The 23,327-nt window shown below is 42.0% G+C and overlaps 1 long non-coding RNA gene across 1 annotated transcript; it reads right to left on the bottom strand.

Moving 5' to 3' along the window:
• Positions 1 to 19,477: 19,477 nt before the first annotated feature.
• Positions 19,478 to 21,988, bottom strand: LOC144366804 (uncharacterized). The gene is made up of 2 exons (XR_013425944.1): positions 21,722 to 21,988; positions 19,478 to 19,773 (listed from the first exon to the last, which is right to left on the bottom strand). It is a non-coding gene; the product is annotated as an uncharacterized LOC144366804 (long non-coding RNA).
• Positions 21,989 to 23,327: the final 1,339 nt, after the last annotated feature.

Here is a 23,327-nt window from a genome sequence, read left to right as displayed (position 1 = left end):
GTGTTTGTGCTTCACTCAGATGCAAAACATCTGTCTGTAAGCTCCTTCAAAAACAAAAAACAAAAAACAAAAAACAAAAACAAAAACCGTTGAACTTCCTATAAGAGGTAATCAATGAAAAACAAAAAATTCAAGATTCCAAAAGAGGGGCCTGAAGAGATCAAACTCACAGACACGTAGGAAAGTGTCACTCTGCTTTGCAGCGACTGCCAATGTCTGGTGACAGGGATCTTTAGAACACGGGTGAGTGAGGATGGGGTAATTACGTGAACAAAACGCACACTGTTTGTTGACCAAAAGCTGTGTGAATTTAATGTAGCACTCATTTTTGCTTTGTGTGAATAAAACTACCTTTTAATTAGATAAATTAATATCCTTTCTTTTAATAGACAGACTCATTAGAGAAAGTGTCTAACTTTTTAAATCGCCTAAAAACAGGATTAAATATAATTAATTTTATGCTTAAAATGTCTGCACCTTGCTATATATACTTCAATAAAATATTTAAAAATTATAACTCAATGGGGGCTAGGGTTGTGCCTCAGTGGTAGAGCCTAGCACACATGGGGCACTGGGTTCCATTTTAAAAGCACCACATTAAAAAGTTTAAAAAAATAAACAAAATAAAGGTATTATGAACATCTGAAACTTAAAAATTATAACTCCATGTATTTAGCTTGAACAATTAAATATTTTTTCACTAACTTCCAAAGTAGTGAGTACAGCCATTTATAGGACATGCCTTTTTCTTAGGTTCTTGCACTTTAGATGTTATTTAAAAACAATTGCATTTATTAAGCATTTACTATGGGCCCATTACTTCCAAAGAGAGTACCAACTAGCTCCTTTATTATTTTGTTGGTACTGGAGATTGAACCCAGGGGTGTTCTACCTTTGAGATACCTACCCAGTCCTTTTTATTTTGAGACAGTGTATTGCTGTGGTACTGAGGCTGGCCTCAAATCTGCAAACCTCCTTCAAACCTGTAAGCCTCCTGAGTATCTGGGAGTATGCCACTGTGGCCAGCTTCCTTTAACCCTTAGAAAACTAAATGAAGTATTATTATTTTTTACAAATGAGGGAACATATGTAAGGCACATAAAAGTAGATACTTACATGAGGTCATTCAGCTGGAAAGTGGTTGGGAGGAAAATAGCACTCTGAAACTGTGGACTGTGTAGGACACTGCTTGTAAGTGGGAGAGCAAAGATGCATACTTGGGCCTGTTGCCAGGCAATGTAATGCCTCCCTTTTATATTTTATTTAGAGACGGGGTCTTGCTAAGTTGCTTAGAGCCTCACTAAGTTACTGCGGCTGGCCTCAAACTTGTGATTCAGCCTCCCAAGCCTTTGGCATTACAGGCATGCACCACCATGCCTGGCTAATGCCTTCCTTTCTTAAAGATATGTCTTCCTTAAAATCATATGGCAATACTACCTCAGTAAATAAGGGCGGGAAAAAGTGAGGAGGGAAGAGAACTGTAGGAGCAACTCTTAGAACTTCCCAGGTGTTGACACTGACCTTTAATCCAGGCCTTCTAGAAATCGGAATTTTCCTCTTAGAGTCCCCTCTTTAGTGACTGTGGACAGTTATTCCACAAATAACTTACATTCATTGAGATGTTATATCACAAATATTCTCTAATGTGGAAATGTGTTTTCCTTCTCTCCCCTCCCCTCTCTGGTTAGCCCCATACACCTTCCTCTTCCCCCTACCCTATAAGGAAAATAAACAAGTACACGTGTGCATCCATGAGTGCGTGTGTGTGTGTGCACGCACACACACGCACACACACACACACACACACACAATGGGGACTTTAGGGACTGTATTTCTCAAACATAGAAACTCCACATGAGCAGTCACTGTTGTCATCTTGCCCAGAAAGAGACTGCCTTGTGGGGTAGGAGCGGCTGAGTTGTGTCCCTCAATGCCAGTCTGGAAGATGAGGCCTCTCCTAGCCTCCTCTACGTCTTGCCACTCAGAAGTCAGTACCACCCTTTTAAAAGTCCAACTACGTAAATGAAAACATAAGCTGTTTTCATCAGTAATGAATTTGGGGACATTTTGATTAGTTGCACTTTTTTAAAAAAAAATTTAGAACTAAAAATTATGATGGGCATTTCCTCCACTGCCTGTGAAAGAAAAGCTTCATTCTTCCCCCACCCCCCAAAGCAGTGACTTAGTGGTGTAGTGACGTAGGAACTCAGAGGATGGAGACCACTGAGAATCATGATCTGGGGACTTCCGGCATTTGGGAAACCATGTACTACCTGAAGCATGAGAAGCTAGGGTCTATAGACGAAAGGAAAAAGGATATTAAAACAGTTTTTCAAAATTGCTAATCTTTGTGGGGAGTTAACAGACTACTGAAATTTTTAGCCGTAGACATTATGTTCTCATTTTTACGTGGTTCACTCTCTGTAGATGATCCAGGTGAGAGTGTGTATTGTAAAGAAAGGTAGTGCTTTAACAATAAAAGTTAAAACTTTTTTTTTTCATATGTCAAGAAGCCTCTCATTATTAGCTTTTGTTAAGTACAAATTTAAAAGGAAGATTTCTACAGTCGGTGTTCTTTAAATGTTGTCCTTTTACATAGTGGGTAACTGGCTATGGTTATTTATTTATTTTTCTTTCTTTCTTTCTTTCTTTTTTTTTTGTAGTTGTAGATGAACAGAATACTTTATTTATTTATTTTTATGTGGTGCTGAGGATGGAACCCAGTGCCTCTCCCATACCTAGAGCTAGGTAAGCATTCTACCAGCCCCTTATTTATTTTTCTTTGTGTTCAGTTTCCCTTTCAGCTGTTAAATAGGGATGTATTTAGCAAGTTCAGCCATCAGGAGGGTTGGAAAAACAAAGAACAAAAAAACAAAAACCTGCCCCTCCGAATTTTAGTTATGGGTCTGCACCTGAGGAAGTCAAACTTTCATGGACGCCTGATCTCCCAAGCTTGGACCTTCACTCAGAAATGAAGGAGTTGGGTATGAGAGGAGGGCAAGAGATTCTTTTTAAAATTGGAATCCAAAAGCATTGGTTAGTGGACTGGGATGGGGGATGGGGGGGTGCGTGAGGCTCTGAGTTCAATCCCCAGCATCACTAATGAATGAATGAATGAATGAATAAATGAACAAAAGCATTGGTTATGATGATCCAGGTGAGATCATTTCACTCAGATGCTAGAATATCAAGATTTGAATCCTGAATGCATTAGGATTTGAATGCTTTGGAATATTAGTGTTGCAATGGTCATGCCCCTTTTAATAATTATTTCAGTAGTTTAAGCAATTATCTACCCACTGAAAGATCTTCTAATCACTAGACAAAAAGAAAGCCTCAACTGGACTCAGGAAAGTCCTGTTCAATGAGGAAAAGTGGGCTGTTTTTGATAACCTGTGATGGGTGTAAGTATACTGGGGCGAAATCCCTGGGAAAGCCTCTTTTTGAGGAAAAGAGGAATCTGCAAAACATTGAGAAGCATAAGGAATTTGCAAATCTGTGAAGCCATCTCTGGCCACGGTTGCCTTGATGGGATGGGAATGACGGAATGAGGAAGGCTGTGTTTCTAAGTTTCAGCACTAGGTTCAAATGCCTGCTTTGCCACATCCTGGCCCTGCATTTAGGGAAAGTAACTTCACTGCCCAAAGCCTCCCTTTGTCATTTCACGGGGAAATATTAGTGGGGATAAGACAGATAATAATGGTCATTATCTTAGAGGGTTATTGTAAGGGCCAAGTATGTGTAAAGCCTGTTAGTTTAGCACCTGGAATGTCAAGTAAGCTGGTAAATTTTCAAAACATGCTCCTATTCCTTCATTTATCAGGTCATTTCTAGCATTATGATTTGTATGTTATGATGAGATAGCTCAAAAAACTACTCACATCTCTTTGCAGTTTCATGGGTAACAGGAAGATCAAAGTCCTGCCCTGGGAAAAGGTGCCTTCTTGCTTCCCACTGAGGAGTTGCAGGCCTGCACCTCCTCTGTGGGATGGTGGAAGTTATCATGCTGGGAGCCAGCTACCTGCTGAGGACAGGACCCCGGCCCACCCTGCGTCCTCATGCTCCTGAGATCCAGGACTGTGTGGATAAGGAGCGCAGCTATCAGGGCGGGTTCCAGGGTAATGGTCTGTGTGTGAAGTTGCCTGAAGATGGTGCAGCATCCAAAGTCGAATCAGGAACCACGGCAGGCAACAGACCAGAGAGGGGTCAGTTCACTTAGGAAGGCCCCTCCATTTAGATCCAGGAGGGAAACTGGTGTCCATGAATAACAACACCCAGCAAGAAGGCCCGGAAATCCTTTCCCCAGGCAGTCGGGTATCCAAGGCAGACTCAGGCAGCTTCGCCCACTGCCAAGGGACTGTTTTTGCTGAGCCACCTGCTCCCCCATGCGCGACTCCCCGCCCACTCATAGGGTGACAATGGGAACTCAGAGAATGGGGGTTTCCTTCCTTCCTACGCTGAGCTGATCTGCAGGCCTGTTGGCCACAGTCTCAGGGAACTGTAAACCCCCTGGAGAAAGAAATCACAGGCCAGGGCTGCAGCACAATTCAATTCAGACCTGTCCCCCTCAGGAAGCACCTTCAGAGCCTGCCTTCTGGTCCTCTGCAGAAATGGAGGAGCCTGTGGTGGTGCTAGAGACCCAGCCCACCCCAGCACTCTCCTCTCCTCCACCAAGTCAGCCTCAGACCTTCTCCATTCTTCCAAATCAACAGGGAAAAACCAACAATCAAACAGAAAGGTGAGAAAGGACATGAAAAGGCAGTTTACCAAAAAGGGAACCAGATTTGGCTTTTAAATATTGAAACGGTTCCCTTTCCCCACACTATGGAAAAAAAGATCCCATTTTCTCACTTATCAGATTAGCTAAAATAAAAATATATGCATATAAATTGCATTATCCACGATCAGGAGGACATACATAAACTGATACTCTGTGTGTGTATGTGTGTGTGTGTGTGTGTGTGTGTGTGTGTGTGTGTGTGTGTTTGGTACTGGGGATTGAACTGAGGGTCCTCTACCACTGACCTACATCCCCAGCCATTTTTACTTTTCATATTTTGAGACAAAATTTTACCAAATTGCTCAGGCTGGCTTCAAACTTCTCCTGCCTCAGCCTCCTAAGTAGCTGGGGTTACAGCATGCACTCTTGTGCCTATCTGAGAAGATTATTCTTTAATAAGTTTTCCAAAAATTTATCTTGAGATAAGAATATAGCATAACTGGGTATTTTAAAAAATGTATTTTAGTGGCAGTTATAAGCAAGTACTTTCTGTTTTTTGTTCTTGATTTGTACTGGGAATTGAACCCAGAGGTGCTTTACCACTGAGCCCTTTTTATCTTATTTTATTTTATTTTATTTTTTTTATTTTGAGGCAGGGTCTCTCTAAGTTGCTGAGGCTGGCCTCCAACCTGTAATCCTCCTGGTCTCAGCCTCTCAATTCTCCCAATTAGAGGTATGTGTCACCATGCCTGACTCTGCATTTAAGAAATTTAAATATGTAGATACCCAAAGTAGATTGTTAAAATAAAGCAATGCATATTTCCCAAGGGTCAAGGCTGACCAGGGTCAGAACTAAGAAGATCAGTTGGCAGAAGAGGAAGTGTTTGACTATCTGATCAGATTAATTTTGAAGGAGGGGGGGAGAATCAGTGAGCATGTGAATCTAAGCAGTCCTCAGCCAGAATTTTAGGAATGCCGTCAGAGTGGAAGTAAAACTTTTAGAAACCAAAAGAATCAAGTGGAATAAACAGGTAAAGCAGGGATAGAAATGGCATAGGTCTGATTTTTAAAGGAAGAGAATTGCAGTAAGCAGTGCTTAGTAGATTTTATAGAATTCCCAGTAAAGAAAGTGAGAAGGGAGCTAGGGGTGTAGCTCAGTGGTCAAGCATTTGTCTAGCATGTGTGAGGCCCTGGGTTCCATCCTCAGTGCAGGGGGCGGGGTTTGGAGAAAAGGAAACAGGAGAAGTGGGCCCCCAGGCTGGGAGGCCTTCGCTGCTTCCTCATCCTCAGCTCCAGAGCTGTGGGGAGGTACTTGCATGGCGGCTGTGCTGCCCACCTCGCTCCTGGTCCCACACCGCTGGGCTCAGTCTTGTTGGTTCTTCCCATTCAACAGCTTCCAAGTTTATCCAGGGTCATGCCCCATGCAAGCCTGGCCCATGTACACAAAGCATCCACCAAGGGACTACTGCCGGCATCCCAGCCTGGTTCCAGCTCTTAAGAGCCACCCAGTATTGCCCCATCGTTCTGTGTCTCCATCTCCCTTTCTGTGGTGGGACAGGGACATGAAGCACTTGCCTAGCATGAGTGAGGCCCAGAGTTCAATCCCCCATACTGCAAAAAAGAAAAAAGAAATACTTGATTCATCAAGTGTAGCTATTTTTACCCTCCATCCTCCTCCTCCTGGTCTTTCTTCTCTCTCTTTTCTTCCTGCAGTGCTGGGGATGGAACCCAGGGCCTCTGGAATGCTGAACCTCAGCACTTTCTTAATTCCTTTCTTTCCAGAGTGATCCTTTAAAAGTCAGCTCTAGTCATGACACCTTGCTGCTGGAAGCACTTGTAAAAGCTGCCTGTGCGTTTTAGGGACAGACCATGTTCTTAAAAAAGGCCTCCAAGGCCAGGCTGGGTCCGGCCCCACCTCCCTCCGTGGTTCCATCCTGCACCCTCTCCCCTTGTTCTCAGGACTCCAGTCTCTCTGACCTTCTTTCAGTTCTTCAAACTCTGGGAGCTTCCCCACCTCAGGGCTTTTACACAAGCTGCTTCCTCTGCCCGGAACACCCCGACTCATCCTTCCCGTAGGGGCCTGGGCCTCGTTGCTTCCTCACGGACAGCCGGCCATGCCGCCCTACCCAGGCTAAACCTGGTGACACCAAGCACTTAGGGTGACCCTCAGAGTCACTCTCTGACACGCGTTTGTCTGTTATTCGTTTGCTCTCTCTCTCACCACGACTGTGAAAGCTCATGAAGGCAGGGACCTGGTCTATTTTTGGCTTCTTGCAATGCTCAGAGCCTAGCACAGCTCCTGACCTAGAAGGTGGTAGGTGCTCCATAGATATCTTTGAAGTAAGGAGGGGAGGGAAGGCAGATTGCATGCTCAGTATCCTTGCTGCTCTGGAGGCCACATTAGTGTGACAATTTGTATTAGGCACAAGGAACCATCTCACATCGTCTAACTGCTGTATGCTTTTCTCACTTCCCACTGCCTTGAATTCATTAAGGCATTTAATTCCCAGTTCAATTCTGATGTTTATTCTTAGGAAAAATAGTCCTTATGTTGGCATTAAACAGTAACCTTTGAATGCAGTTTATGGCTGTTTTTTTTTTTCTTTTCCTTGTACAGACATTTGTGATCCCTAGAGAGGACAAGATGATAGGTGTGAAGTTGCAGAGGGAAAAAATTCATCCAGTCAAATCCAAAAGCGGTTCCTTTCCCCAAAGACCAGCTGCCTCCCTGTCATGTCTGCCCCAAATCCAGGAAAGGCCACTTGAGGAGGCCCAGCCGGGGCAGCAGGCAAAGGGGAGAAGGGAGGGTGGGGGTGGGGGGAGCAAAAGTCTTCTCACAGCTATAGTCTTCAACCTCCTGGAGAAAGCACTAAAAATGAAATGAAGTATAAACAGATGGGTCCATTTCTCTGAATCAAAAGCAGAGGACGGGCATTCCTTCCCGGACAAATGGGTGAACAGAGAGGAACTCCGGAGGAATCGAAGAAAAAAGAGTGAATGCTGAGGTTGAATGGGATGTTTCCCACTTACCCCAGCTTTATTTCTGCATGAATGAGGCTCCAGAGGGCCAGAGAAGAGAAAGGGTTTGCCCCGGTCACATTGAGGGGATCTGGGGAGAGGAACTAGGCTTTATCAAGTGACCACCACTCTGAGCTCTTCCTCATAGTTTAGTTACTTCAATCTGATTTCATCTTTCCATAACTGCATAATGTGGGTTTCATTATCCTCATTTTATAAATAGAAACATGGATACTGCCAGGCATGGTGGCACACACCTGTAATCCCAATGGCCCAGGAGGCTGAAGCAGGAGGATCTCAAGGTCAAAGCCAGCCTCAGCAACTTAGTGAAGCTTTAAGCAACTTAGCAAGACCCTGTCTCAAAATCAAAAACAAAAAGGGGGTTGGGGAAGTGGTTAGGTGTTAAACACCTTTGGGTTCAATCTCTGGTACCAAAACAAAACACTAACACTCCGAAAGGCCTGGCACCAAGAAGGAAAGCTGTTCAACAGGAACACACTGTGGCTGACCCTGCAGAGTATCCTGGCTCAGCCACTTCCTGGATATTGGGCAAGCTGGCACTCTGCACCTGAATGCCCTTATCTGTAGAGTGACCACATGCTCTGGCTTGTCAGGGTCACACCTGGTTTACAGCTGTCATCCCAGTTTTGTTAGTACTAGTACTCATTTCCTCTCCAAAGTGCTCTAGTTGAGATGATAAATTAATTGTATGGACACTCAACTATCCATAAAATGAGGGAATTGCTATTACCAAGGTCATGAAATAGTTGCAATGAAATCAATGGGATCTTGTACATAAGATGTATGGGACGTGGCATATAGTTAAGTACTCAATACAAGTTAGCTGCTATTATTATTATAATTAGGAAGGCATCTAGCAAGGGGGCAGCAAAGAGTGAAGCCAAGCTTTCTCACTTCACATTCCCAGCTTGGTCTCTGTGAATAATGCTCCTGGAGTTGTACAGTGCCAGCCTCAGTGGCTTCAGAATGAGCCAGCGTGGGTAGCACCAGCTGCTCTAGACTAAAGACCGTATGGGGGCACCCAGTTCATGGCTTCCACCTCTGCGCCAATCAGATTCACCACCTGCTCCTTCTTGGGTCACATGATTGAGACTGAATCTTTTTTGTTGTTGTTGAAAGAGCCCAGGTTTCTTAAAGAGGAAGTGTCAAGCAGAGAATCTTGCAGCCCCAGACCCTGCTAATTAAGTGAGTGACTTAAGGGAGCCGCCTCTTCTTCAAGTTAAGAGGTGGGTGTGAATATTTTCCTCTGGCCCCCTTAAATGTTCTTGATTATAGTAATAAAAATGCTAAGCTCTATTGCTTCTTATTGGAGTGAAGGCTGCTAAAAACTCCTCATTCCCTGAAGAACCTAATTGTTGATTCTAGTGCATCTAAACAGGTGTTCTTTAGATTGCTTTTTCTAATGCCTTTTCACTGGAAAGATCAATTTAAATGTTGCTTTGAGCTAATCAGTGATTGCCTCTGTACCCATCCAAATTTATATTTTATCCTATGTGCTGGATGAGACATTGCCTCCAAAGTCGATAAATTGAAACAAGGTAGATGATTTTTAATTCTTTGTTACCTTCTATGACTTCTTTATTTCATATAAACTGTGCATATTTCATTTATTACTTGAAAAGCCTTGATTTAACCTATATGAGAACAGGTTTAAAACTGTATGAAAACTGTAGAGTCATCTTTGGATATCCTGTATCATCACACATGGTGTGTTATACAGAGTAGATGTTCAGTGAATATTTGTGAAACAAATAAATGAACGCTCTAACTGAAATTGCAAACAAATTAGATTTTTTTTTTTGGTCTCTCAGTATTTTGATTCAGGGATTCTTGAAATGTCTGGATTTTCTGTATCAACCTCTGTTCTATTCTGCTCTCCCCGCCTAGAATTCTGTCCATTTCATCGCTGCCTTTGGAAATCTTGCCATTCATGCAAGGTTCTCATCAAATGCCCATTTCTCCATGAAACCCAGCTCACTGTGTCCAACCAGATATCACAGTGTCAAAGTCTTAAAGGAGCTGGGAAGAGCCACCTGTGGGTTTCCAAACCCCTCATTACTCTGGGTCTCAATAACCTTATCCAGGTGGGGACTTCCCTACTCACCCATTTTGAGGCTGTGAACTTCTTCAGATGAGGCAGAGGCTATACTCTGCTGAACCAAGTGTGTTTTCTCATAGATCAAACAAGTGCTTAATGAACCTAAGTTAACAGTCTTGAAGGACTTTTAAAGAGTAGGGGGGACCTCAACATAGCAATAATTAATGTGGCTCTTCAATCAAGTCCTCAGAACATGGAGCTTTACAGCCTGGAGGAGGCGCATGTGAACCTTCTACATGTGAAGAACGTTAGGGTCCTGTTTAAGGTCACCTGGTTGAGGAAGAGCAGAGTTCAGTCAACAGATCTCCTGAGTGCTGTTCCAGACGTTTCTTTGAGCATAGTTTAGCATGTATCCGTTTATCCTTGAGTGTAAAGTACACTTCATGACTGAATATGGCTAACTATTCATACCTCTCCACCCTCCTCCCTTTAAGCCCCTGTTTCTAAGCAGCAAAGTTGTGGTTCAGTGACTTCTGTATGAAAACAGGGCTCCCAGCCAATTCTGATGAGCTAACTATTTTCTTAAATTATCATGCCTAAGCAAAGGGGGCCCTAAACTCTGCTCTTCAACACATATCATCATATCTGGGGGATGGGCTGTGCATAGACATAGCATCAAATAGCTCGAATTTTATATTTCAGATTGTCAAGTAGTGAAAATCGTTATCCTTAGGAATGACTGACAGTTCCCCTGCCTCATTTCTGCTACGTTGACTTAGGTAAAGAAAAAGAAAAATCAACTTCAGTCTTTTTACATAGTTTTTCCTGAAAACACATGTGACAGGACTCTACATTTTCCCTGGAAATTGATGAGAGAAAGGGTGCTTCAAAAGACCCACAAGTCTTTGCAGAAGATCCCAATTAACAGAATGTGGCTAACACCTCGAAAAATAAAGTCAATGTTGCAGTGGGAATGATCTTGCTCAGAGTGCTGAGTTGTTGGCTGATTGCCTGGGGAGAGTGGTGGCCAGGGCTTGCCAGCTGGCTGATCCACAAGCCTATAAAGGATGCGGTCAGCTTACACCTTGGCAAACTACGATTTTGATGGAAATCTTAGAGGTTCAGCAGACGTTCTCCCTAGTAAAGTATGTTAGCTCAGGCCATTGCTTTTATTTGAATGAAGAAAATATCTTAATGGCCAAGATAGTAGACTAAGTCAGTACTCTGCTCCCCATCAGAATTCATGGCTGGGTCTGAGGAGGTATTCACCCTAAAGGAGACACAAGAGGTAATTGAAGGGGCGCATTCATCTAATCCTCAGGTTAAACAAGTCAAGCCACTGAAGCAAACCACTGGCTCACCAACAAACACACATCTGCCCTCAAGTCTCATTCAACTGTTTTTCTGGAACTCTGATCTCCAAATTTATTACTCTAATTCTCTGATGTTCACTCCTATTCAGCTGAACGCAGTTGTTGTTATTTTTTTTTCCATAGGTCTGAAGACAGTTTCCCCATAATCACCAGCTTAGTACCTTTCAATGAAAGGAAGAGCTTCAGAGAAACCTTGTACATTGTGGAGTCCATGCTGAAAATTATAGCCAGTTAAAAACTGTTACAAAAGTTGACAAAACACCTCTCAGTCTCCCAAATGTTTTTTTTTTAATTTTTCACAATTGGTTCTAATGTTTATTTAATAAAAATAAGCATCAAAATTAGCTGGAAACATTATTGTGAACAAATAGAAAAGATGAATACAGAATGGGACAAACCACTTAGAATACTGTATATGCCACAGACATATATTAAACATATATTAGACAAAGAAAATTATTTGAGAATTTACAAAAGAAGAAATGACTATTTAACATCTGAAAGCATTTTCTACCTTACCAATAATCAAAAACACAAATGACAGTCAAATATCTCTTTTTATCTGTCAGACAAGAAAAACCAGAGTTGTCCTGAGTGGTTATTTGACATTTTTATACACTGCCCATAGAAATGCAAAATAATACTTTTTTGAAGGCAAATTATATGTGTTTGTGTATGTGTGTGTGTGTGTGTGTACACAAGCTCCACACATGACTTGCAGAAACTCATCCCAAAAGAACAATCTCAGGAAACAATTGAGGGTTAATCAAATGAAATAAACTATATCCATACTATTGTGTAGTTATTAATTAATATGATTTTTTGAAAATGTATATATGTATACACACATGCACATATGTTTTCATGTGTATATGTGTGTGTATGTGTGTGTATATATATATATATATATATATATATATATAGAGAGAGAGAGAGAGAGAGAGAGAGAGAGAGAGAGACATATATGTTTACATCTGATTTATGCCTTTCCAGAGTTGTTTCTGTATGAAAAGACTGATTTGGCTTAGCTTTCTGATAATAGAAATGAAGATTTTGTTCAAACATAAAAATTGTAAAAATTTAAATGGAGCTGACAGATTTAGATACACATACAGAAGAATTGGAAGACCAAACGATTTAAAAGAGAACTCTTATTGAAGTTTGCATGTATAATGATGAATGTATTCATTTTTTTTCTTGCCAGAGATCAAACTGACTTAAAATAAAGGTGAATTTAAACATTTAAATTTAAATACATATATTCACATACTGATGAGAGGTTGGGTCAGGTGAAATCTAATAAGTCTTCTATGCCTATATATTAGAAGCTTATATAGGCAACCATTAACTTACACCCTAACTGAATATTGGAGATCATTATAAGTTTTTAGAGTTGATTGTATAATTTCAAATATATGGAGGAGGGAAAGTAATAGATAGTAAGAAAATAGGTGACTAAAAAAAAAGCCATAAAGAAGTTAAAAACAGTGGGGTACAGTGGCACACACCTGTGTCCCAGCAACTTGGGAGGTTGAGGAAGGAGGATCATAAGTTCCAGAGCAGCCACAGCAACTTTCAAGGTCTTAAGACATTTAGCAAGACCCTGTCCCAAGATAAAAAATAAAAAGGGCTGAGGATGTGACTTGGTGATTAGGACCCTCTGGGTTCAATTCCTGCTACCAAAAAAAAAAGTAAAAACAATTTTAAATGCTATAGAAGATTAATTAATTTAGGATACCCTAAAATTACTAAATTTGAATATAGTAAATCAAATTAGCATTAATATTTTTTGAGTATGTGATTGGGAAAAGATGGACTAAATGACTAGATAACTGTCTTTTTAATAAGATTATTGGTAATAGAATCAATTATGGTTCATTATTAACTATATTAACAGAAAATTAGACTTTACTAGCTCCTAAAAATAGAAGGCTGTTTTAATAGACTGTGGTCCCTTATCAGCATACGTAAAACTTAAACATTTATAAACCAGCTTCTTTCCCAGAACTAAACTAGATTAGATGATCAATTAATGGCTAAAATGTCTTTTTAATATTTCTTGTCAAAACCTTAAATATTCCTGATTCAACTTGTGCTTCTATTTGTGTAATATAATTTGGTCATAATTGGTTTCATTTCGATTGTCTTTACATTTGGGGTACTTATTATCTTTCCTCTCATCCACGGGGACTGCCAAGTACCAATTTTTGCTATTTAGCAAGTCAGTGAGGAGCTTCCCACTGAGTGCCTTAATTATTGTTAATTGAATATTGTAAATGGTTTTTTCAGGATCACCGTCTTGGCAATCCATACAGCGTTCTTCTCAGTTAGCAAAAGGGAGCCCTTCTACAGCTTTCACGGAGCCGTCAAATCAAATACCAGCAGTAACTGGTTCCTGTACAAACTAGCATCCTCTTTCCAAAAGTCCCATCACGTATATGCTTCATATGGCACTTAGAACATGGTGGCTGCTCAATGAATATTAAACGACAGCTGTCCCTTTAATAGAATGATTCCCAGTTCCAGTCTGAGAGGGAGCATTCCCTTTTGCCTTCCATGGCATGCCTGCCACTCTTGGGTAGTCCTCTCCCATTGTCATGCACCAGGACCGAGCTTTCCAGGACTTTATGCTGCTCTATCATCAAAAGGAAGGAAAAAAAATTGTAAATAAAGAGCCTCAGAAGATCTGAGGATATCAGAAATGCTACAGGCAAAAGAAAAAACTGGAGAGCAGCAAAATCCCTGAGCCAGCCTTCTCGTGTACTTCTTACCTTACTATGCACAATAAAAAAGAAATGAGAAATTTATGATCGGCCTTTTCAGCTTTCAAACTATGTCTCCAGTTTGGGAGGGGGCTGGGGACTGAGGTATCCATGGATTGAAGTTGTGTTGGAGGTTGGTTTTTTGCTCCATAAAATCTCACCTTCTTAATGATTTGTTTCTGGTGCAGTCAATGAAATCTCGGCTATCGTTATGAACTCAGGACCAGGGAAAGCCTGGAGACACTCCAGACTCGCCTTCTCTATCAAGGCAGGCCACAAATCAACACAGAGAGAAGAGGGACATCTCTTTGGAGGGACAGGCTTCCATAGGCGTGGCAAGTAATCTATTCTACCATAAATGAGTTTTTTCTGCCAGGACTCTTCTCTGTCCGTAGCTACTTGATATTAAGTTTGGCAGGTCTCAGATTCAGACACAGATTCAAGGTCTTAGTCCATTCTTGCTGCTAGAATAAAATACCTTATACAGTACACTGGGTAATTTGTAAACAATAGAAATTTATTGCTCACAATTCTAGAGGTTGGAAAGTCCATGCAGAGAGTACCAGCAGATTCAGTGTCTGGCTCTCTCTCTTCTTGGGAGATAGTACCTTCTTGCTGTGTCCTCACAAGGTGGAAGGCAAACCAGTTCCCTTAGGACTCATAGAACAGCAGTAATTCCATTTCCGAGGGCTCTGCCCTGATGACTTAATCAATTCTTGAAAGCTTCACTTCTTAATACTATTGCATTGGGGGTAAGGATTCAACATATGAACTTTTTGGGGGGGTGCAAATATGCAGATCATAACACTCCCCTTTAGCAATTTTCTAGTGTTGAATGTTAATGTACTACATGATGTTAATTTTGCCCCTGGCTTTTTCTTTCCCATTGTCTCTCTCTCTCTCTTTTTTTTTTTTCCTTTTCTGTTTGCCTATATTTTTCTCAACTATTTGATCCTAACATATCATATACAGATTTATAAGTCATCTCAAATCTTCTTTAATAGGAGATAGGCCAGAATGAATAAATGATTGCATGAATAAAATAATAGAACATGCCCTCAAGCTGCACTTTAAAAGCTCTTCTTCTGGGTAGCATTGCAATTTAATAGAGACAGCAATCAGAGCCTGCCCATACCTCAGCTCTTTCTGGTGAGAAATGCCTGGACCATACAGTTTTGCATCCCATCCCTCATTGGTTTTGATGATTAAACCAGTGGTGGGCAGTTGATTTAAGGACAGCCATTGCATTGGCTGGACAATGGTCTGTAATGTGACTTGACCCTAACAGGTGATCTGAGCCAATCAGATTCATACCCTGAGAATTTACAGTGCAGCACTGTGAATACCAGGGAGCTGAAACTGAAGGATCTCGGTTGAAGAGGGGCCCATGGGGCCAGAAGCCATGTGCAAGCTGATGGTAGGGAGCAGAAACCAAGAGGAAGCTGGTCAGGAGAGAGAAGAGGATGAGTATGCGTGGCTGCCAGAGCAAGAAGGCAGCACATTGCACCCAGAGATGCCACTGTTCCTGAAGGCCTGTGCGTCTGCTCCAGTCCTTGCAGATTCTCCTGGCACGTGTCCGGGTTTCCCAAGGTGATCTGACGGTCTTTGTTGTTTGCAGCCAAGATTCTCAACATGTGTCAAAAGTCTTTTCTTCCTGCTTTCACTTAATTGTAAAGTTTTTACTTGCTCATTTGGGGCTTTTCCGTTTTCCCAATAAAATTTTAAAAATCATCCCATAGAAAGATATTTGGGAGCAGAAGTTTAGTAGAAACCATGTACAGAGGGCTAATTATTGCCATCTACTGTCTCTAACTAAATACTATATTAAAAATCTCTGGGGCTGGGGATATAGTTTGGTGGCAGAGTGCTTGTTTAGCAAGTTCCTAGGTTCAATTCTCAGTAACACACACACACACACACACACACACACACACACCAAAAAAAAAAAAAGTTGGATCCCTAAATATTTATGGAAGGAGAGTCCCTAACTTCTTTCAATGGTTGGCTTAATTTTCTTATAGATAGTAGAACTTACCTCTGATGAGATCCCTGTCTGGTATTTGCACATACTGAATATTCCCCTCTTTTTCAACTTGCTTGGGGTAGAATATATGGCTTTTGATTTCTCCCTGAGATGCAACTCTTGGCTCCACTCAGAGAAATTCTTGGGCAAGACACTTCCTTCTCTAGGGCTCCATGTCATAGACAAGGGGCCTATTTGTCTGGGGGAGATGGGAGGGAAATATACTGCTTCTATATAGGAAGAGTTGAGTCTCTTTAAACTTCGATTGTGGTCAAAGTGACACATTGTGCTAGAAAGATCCAGAACTTTTGTTCATCCCACCTCCTGCAAGGGAAAATGGTGATTAGCTTGATGGAAATATAGGCCCCCCAGGGATGTGTCTTAGGTCACAATGTAAGCCATTGTCCTTCATTTACCAAAGCTGCTTCCAGATTTAGAAATATGTAGACATTTAAACTCCTAAAAATATGTAATGCTCCTACATTTTCATTACTCTTGTGTCCTTTGGGTCTACAATATCTGCTACATTGAGTCCATAATTTTAAATAATTCATGAATTTATCAATGTCTAGTTTCTTTTGTGGTCATCTTAATGACAAAATTGACTTCACAGCAAATCAAATTAGTTGTGCCCAATCAAATTTGGTCACCAGCTGAAAATATCGGAAGGACTTTTCCCTCTGAATGTATGTGGATGCTGATGTGCCAGGAATTATAATTCTGAGTCACGGTCTGATACACATGCACCCGGGTTAATTCCCAGTTAACGGTGGCTGGTTGTGCCACCTTATCTTTCATGGCAGGGTCAATTTATTCTTAACATTATAAGTAGTTAACACATATTCTTCTGAGGAGCTTGCTTTGTTAACATCTCTTCACTTTCCATGGGAGAACCCAAGCTGATTCACTATACTGGTGCAGAGAGATGCCCTGAACATTCACGGCTGTGTGTGTCTTATGGTGCTTTCATTCTGATTAGCAGGAATTTCTTTTCCCAGTGCATCGTTCAAGGCCCAGCTTAAGTGTCTCCTCCTTTCTGAATTCTTCTCTGACTTTTCCAGCCCTCCCTCATATCCAGTTCTTTTGGATTTTTACAGACTTAGCCATTCACATCAGCTCCCTTCTTCATTAAAAGCTGCCATGGATTACTTCTTGCTCTTCAGCAGGTCAGCCCCTCAGCCAAATCATAGGCTTTGAAATGGAACTGGAACTCTGGCCTTCACCATGCCTTTATGCTTTTTACACATCTTGCATGAGCACATTCATCTTGATACAAAAAAAAAAAGATTGGGTTGATTCATTTCATTTCTATTTTCTCTGGATATAGAAAAGCAATATGAGTCACAGTCGCCATCACTTCTTCCGTAGGAAAAACTAGAGAGGGCACAAACCCTTTCAATCATTCTGGGAAAGAGCCCTTTCTTCCCCTAGGAACCACACTGCAGGAGGGCAGCTGGGGAGAGAGGGCATCTTCCCCGTTCTTCATGAACTTGATTCCTTAAGCTGTTCTAATGAAATGCTCAGACGCTCTGACATATCTACAAATTCAAAACAGAGGTAGAAAAAACAGTGCCAAAATGAGAGGCCTGTATGATTTGTCTCGTTATCCTTTTGAAAGTGGGTGACTGAGCACTGACCACAGTAGAATTAGCTGTTACTAATGCGGTGGTGTCGGCATTGCTTCCCTCCTTCCCAACTTACAGGAGCAGAGAGAGCAGTTCACAGTTAAAAAGTGGTGGCTCCATTACCCCATTACTCAGAGTCAGAGTTGTAATGTCACCAGAAGAGTCTTATTTTCAATTTTTGCATAATCTAGATGTCAAGTTGCAAAATTACTTTTACTGTTGCTGTTCCACAGCTCCATGATTTTTGGCAATTAAGGTTTCTGTGGCATTTACTCACAACCAAGTAGGTTTGGGCTTTTAAGGCAATCCCTATTAAGACTGGCTAATTTCCCCTAAGCCCCAGGACTGCAAATTAGGTTGCTGTCACCAGGGTTTTCATATGACTCAACCATTCTCCAAGCTCTCTCTGCTGAGGCAAAACATTTAGCATACAATCCAGTCAATATTTTCAAATGAGATAATGAATGTGCATGGGTATGGTTAAGTGTCCCTCTCTCTGCAGGGGGCCCAAGTCTGTTGGCAGTGATCTCAGAATACAAAGACAGTTACAGTACTGAGTCAGCCTAAAGGACACCAGGGCAGAGAAGAATTACTCCAAGCCCTTGACTTCTCCTCTGGATGTCTTACTGTCCCTATTCCTATTCTGTGTAGTGATGCTGGAGACAGAGCAGAGCCCTGGGTAACTCGTCTAAACCAGCTGTGGGATGAACAGATCAGAGTGGGGTAATGGAGCCACGGAAGTAACCACATCCAGGTAGGAGCACAGCAAGTGCTAAGTTTGTGGACACAGTCCTGCTGAGGGTGGGCATCAGACAGATTGGAGAAATGCAGAATCTAATTGGCTTGGCCATTGCTGGAAAGCCCCTAGCACCACTGGCCCTGGGGCACATCTGCAATTAGAGCACAGTTCAGAACTGCCTGCCTGCTGCCCAGCACCTGGAGCATACAAATGGGGGGAACTGAAGAAACAGAGTCAGATGTCTTAGATCATGTCCCGTGCAGCGGGGTACTACGACTGGCTTGTGAGAGAGCCAAGCATCTCTTCCTAGCTGTTCGCTCAGTGCTGTCAGTTGATAATTTGAAATTGTTCATTGTTGGAATAGTTACACCACAGAAATTGATAAACATCGAAAATCAGAGTTGTGGGTGTCTTGCCTCTGAAAAGATAGCTCTGCATATGGGCCACCTCAGCTGTATGAAGTCAGGTACATTTTTGACTTCACCAAATCTTAGACAATACCACTTCATGGAGTTATTGGTAAAAATAAGATAACCTGCAACATCTCTATAAATAATAAAGGTTCTTGAAGAGTTCGTATTCAAGAAAAATGTTAAAGTTTTAATATCTATTAAAGTTAAAACACATAATCATCACTTTTAATTGCAAGTTTAAGATATGATGTAGGGAAAGATTTGAAGAAACACAATGCTTAGGAAGCACAATATTTGTGTAAATTAAAACTCTCCTATGCAAGTGAGATGGTTTCACCCAACTAACTCAACTCAGGGTCGAGGCTTTTCCTGGCAGTTCAGGTGATGCCCCTGGGCAGCAGGTGCCCTGTGTCCCTGTTTTCCCAGAATGGTCCTGTTCATGCACACTGTGCCAGAATCCTGTCTGGTTTAGCATTTGTCCTGCTCTGTTTCATTCAGAATGGTCCTGGTTTAGAAGGTGAATGATATGTTTACTTGACCCCGGTTTGCTCTCTCTGCTCAGTTTCGTGTTGGCAGGCTTCCCCTTCAGGTATCAGGTGGTACTTTCCCCACCCACCCCTCCCGTAGCTCCAGACCTCACCCAGCTTACACCAGCCAGTCTAGTGGGACAGAAAAGCTCTTCACAGATCCTGTGCAAGTGCTAGGAGTCCCTGTCTTGCTCTGGACAGATTTACATCACACACCATTCCATTTAGGACAATGAATTTAGTCGATCCTGCTCACCTGGGAGTGGGTGTGTGCGATAATCCCACCCACATCACACACTGAGGATGAGGAAGGGGTGAACGCCTCAGGGAACAGCAAGTGACTGCTGGCAGTGGAAGAGGCAAGTGAGCCCTGGGAAGGTAATGAGAAGGGCCCTGGCATGGCAGGGCAGTAGAAGTGCTGGAACAGGAATCAGCTGACCTGCTGTGAACTTTCACCCCAACAAGGTTTGGGGTGGTGGACAAGTCCTTGCACGCCTCCGGCCTCGTGTTTTTCCTGTGAGGGGAAAGCAGGAAGGTAGGGCTTAAGGATTTTGAAGTTTCCATTTGACTCTGAATGTTAGATGTCTGAATACATTCCCTCACTCGTCTTCAGAATGATCAATTCCAGGTTTATTTTCTCACTAGGCCAACTAGAACTCACCTTGGCTTTGTTTCTAATGCTTAAAAACTTCCAGCTCCAGTGGAGGTTCGAAATATTCCATTGCTCCTATTAAGTCATAATTCTTTAACTAGCCAACTTTCCCCACAGTTTACAACTTGTGTCAGACCCCAGGATGATTTGCTTTTAGTTTTTTCCCTGTGAACAAAACAAGTCATAAAAACAGATTTATATTATGGTTTCCTTACAGTTGCATTTCATCCGAAGTTTCTTAAGTCAAGAAATTGACTAACATAATGGCTGAATGAATAAAACACGGCAGCAATGAATGACTGCCTTTAGCAAACTGAGAGGAAGCCTTATTATTTAAATATTCCTCGTTATATTAAGTGGAGCAAAAGGCTTGGAATCAAAAATGAGAGAAATAGGCAGCCAAGTCAAAAACGCCACCATGCTGTAAATAAAATATGAAACTGTCTTAGAAAAGAAGCATTACTTCGAAGTCAAACCCTGATATATGGCCCATAATTGTGGGATGTTTGTAAAAGGTGACATGACACCTGTCAATTATCCACAGCAACCAGGAAATGTAGATTACATGAATAATTCACCAATCTAGTGCCCTTTGTTGCTAAGCCGTCTAAGCCCAGATCTGCAAAGTAACTGCTGATATGAAAGAAGAAAAAATATGTTTAAATTGCAAGAGCCTTATGTTACATGCAGAAATGTTTTCAAGGCAGTTTCTTCGTATGACTATGTTCCAGTTAGCATCAGTGGCTAAATAATTAACGTGTGAGCCTTCATCAGGTGTAACAAAACGGGGGAGGGGTCATTGAGCTCTAGAAACTTTATATGTGGGGGGGGGAAGGGGAGGGGGGGTTGGGGGGGTGGGGGGTGGGTGGGTAGACACTGCTTAAGAGAATTATCAGTTTCAGAAATATATCAAATTTTCCCACCCTCTCAACGTGCAATTCATTTAAAATATATTATTTTTATTGTATAAACCTATGGGGTATAATTTGATACTTCAATGCATGTATATAGTGTGTAATGATCACACATTATCCTTTAAAAAGGCCAAATCTGAAGTTTGGTTTTATATTTGGAAGGTCATTTGGAGATAGGCTAGTCTGGTGGTTTTTAGAAGCCAACAGAAACCTTCAAAAAAAAAAAAAAAACCCTAAATATTAGACAGGTAAAAAGTCGAGTCGTTTCCGTTGACTTTGGATAGTGAAGGGGATTGAAGAGGATGGCGGGGACCTGCCTACCCAGCACTGCCTCCCCTCACTTCACCCCAGCTTTCCCCAGGCGCCGTCAGGATCCGACCATTCCATTTCACAGACAGGAAAAAGCGAGGCTCCAGAGAAACAAAGAGACTCATTGAAGTCCCGGAGCCAGGCCGCGGCAGAACTGGGACTGGAAGCTAGACTGCGACTCCCTGCAACACACATACACATGTCCAATTGTCGGGTACAGCTTGTCTACACAGCCACGTGACAGCCAGGATTTGGAGAAATACCAGTTCTGCAGCTCCCAGGGCCTCACAAGAGAGCTTGAGGCATGGAAACAACTGGCTCTTTCATTTGTGGCCCAGGGCCTGCAGCCTGATACCTAGCCCCTGCCCCCAACCATGTTGGCCACAGGGCTGGGGTCAGAGGTCACGGTCCAGGTGGAAGGTGGGGCCTTGAAATACCCAGGGGACTGGGCAGGCAGCCATAGGTAACCAGAGCTTGCCCTCTAATCTGTCTGCTTCCCTGGACTGCTGTAAGGCCTCGCTGGAGGGAGCCACAGAGGTGGCCTTCAGAAGCATGTCCAGGGACACCCTGCAGAAGGGTTTACTTACCCCAAGGTGGTTCATTCCTGTAGCTTCCTTCCTTCACAATGAAGATACTAGCAGACAAAGGGAACAAAAAGAGGTTCTATTTCAGAGAGTTGACATAGAGCAAAGGCTTTTTTAATAGGTACAGTCTTCATTTTTCAGAAGCAAAGGAGAGTTTCTTTCTCATTTTAGGCTTATTTGCAAGCAAGGTGTGCTTTGGTTTTGGAGAAGTTTCATTCCTGCATACACCCACTGGGTCTGAGAACTTTAGCCCTGTTTTTTTCTAATTTTCTAATTGTCCCACCTGGTGGTATGCATTATTTTGGCTTCTTGGGAGTCTAACCGACAGGGAGATGCAGGGGAAAGGTAACCAAATTTCTGATGCAGGTCAAAGGCAACTTTCAAGGCTTTCTGAATGCCTCTCTTTACAATTAGTCATCCCTTGTGGAATGAATATATATTTAGTTATATATAAAAATAATAGCAAGTCGTCGTTTTTCTTGTAAAGAACTGAGGTTGAAAACTTTATATTTTAATTTTGACCATTCTGACTAGCATAAAACAGGAGATACTGGGCATCTTGATGTTGCAGCTATTTTGAGACTGATTATCTCAGTCCGTATGTCACACTATCCTTTTGACTACAAGGCTGTTCTTTCAACAAATGGAGGTAATTATTAAGTCAGTGATGGTCTAAACCAATTGATGCCCACTCTAATAATGCTTAAATGTCTCTCAAGAAGAGCTCAGAAACCTCTTTCATAGTAATAGATTGGTGAAGCTTGAGCAGCTGAATGAAAGTACTGGCAACTGGGTCAACCTCTTTGAACCTTAATTTACTTATTTGTGATTTTGGTTCCATGGTGAAGGTGACAATAGCTGGCAAAGTTCTTGCTCAGTTGCAGTCTGAGTTTCAAGAAAGACGAGACTAGGCAAAGGTTTACATACGAGTTCTTGTACATGTGATGTCTAGGACCTGGAGGAGAGATGGGGGAGTTGAGCAGGGAAGCCAGCAAAACCCCTAGCAGGATGTATGGATAAGTTAGCTACTGCTTAGGGTTCTCATATTTAGCAAATGCAAAACTCTCTCTGCTGACTTTGAATTTCATGTAAAAGAGAATTTTTTTTTCCTATAAGTATGTACTGTGCAATATTTGGGACATACTTATATTTAAAAGTTATTAGTGGTTCATCTGAAGTTCAAAGTTAACTGGGAGCATTCTGTATTTTATCTGGCAGTATGGCCAGTGCTGCTAGTTATGGGTTGGATCTGGTTGGCTGTCAGAGATGTCGTATGGAAGCTGTCTTGGGATTGATCTATTCATTCTATGATGTTCAATTTTTGAAGCACCTCTGAGTTGCGCATTGGTGGTGGTAGTGGGGAAACAGTGGGTTTCTATTCTGCTCTGCAATCCTGGATGAGGTGTTGCTTCTATATGGGGCTGTTCAGAGGCAGATACCAGGCAGCAGAAGGGGCTAAGTAGCCTCCACACAGGCGGCCAAGTGTAGAGGTGGAGAGCATAGATCTGGACATGGGAGTAAGTTTGAATTCTAGTCCTGACACTTACTAAAGCAGGTTATCAAAAGTTTCCAGGTCTATGTTTCTTCATTTTAAAAATGAGGACAATAA

The sequence above is a fragment of the Ictidomys tridecemlineatus genome, chromosome 1 (genome assembly GCF_052094955.1).
Source record: "Ictidomys tridecemlineatus isolate mIctTri1 chromosome 1, mIctTri1.hap1, whole genome shotgun sequence".
In the NCBI taxonomy this organism is placed as follows: Eukaryota; Metazoa; Chordata; class Mammalia; order Rodentia; family Sciuridae; genus Ictidomys; species Ictidomys tridecemlineatus.
The sequence above is the reverse complement of the archived record's forward strand: the minus strand, read 5'-3'. Positions and strand labels throughout refer to the sequence as shown.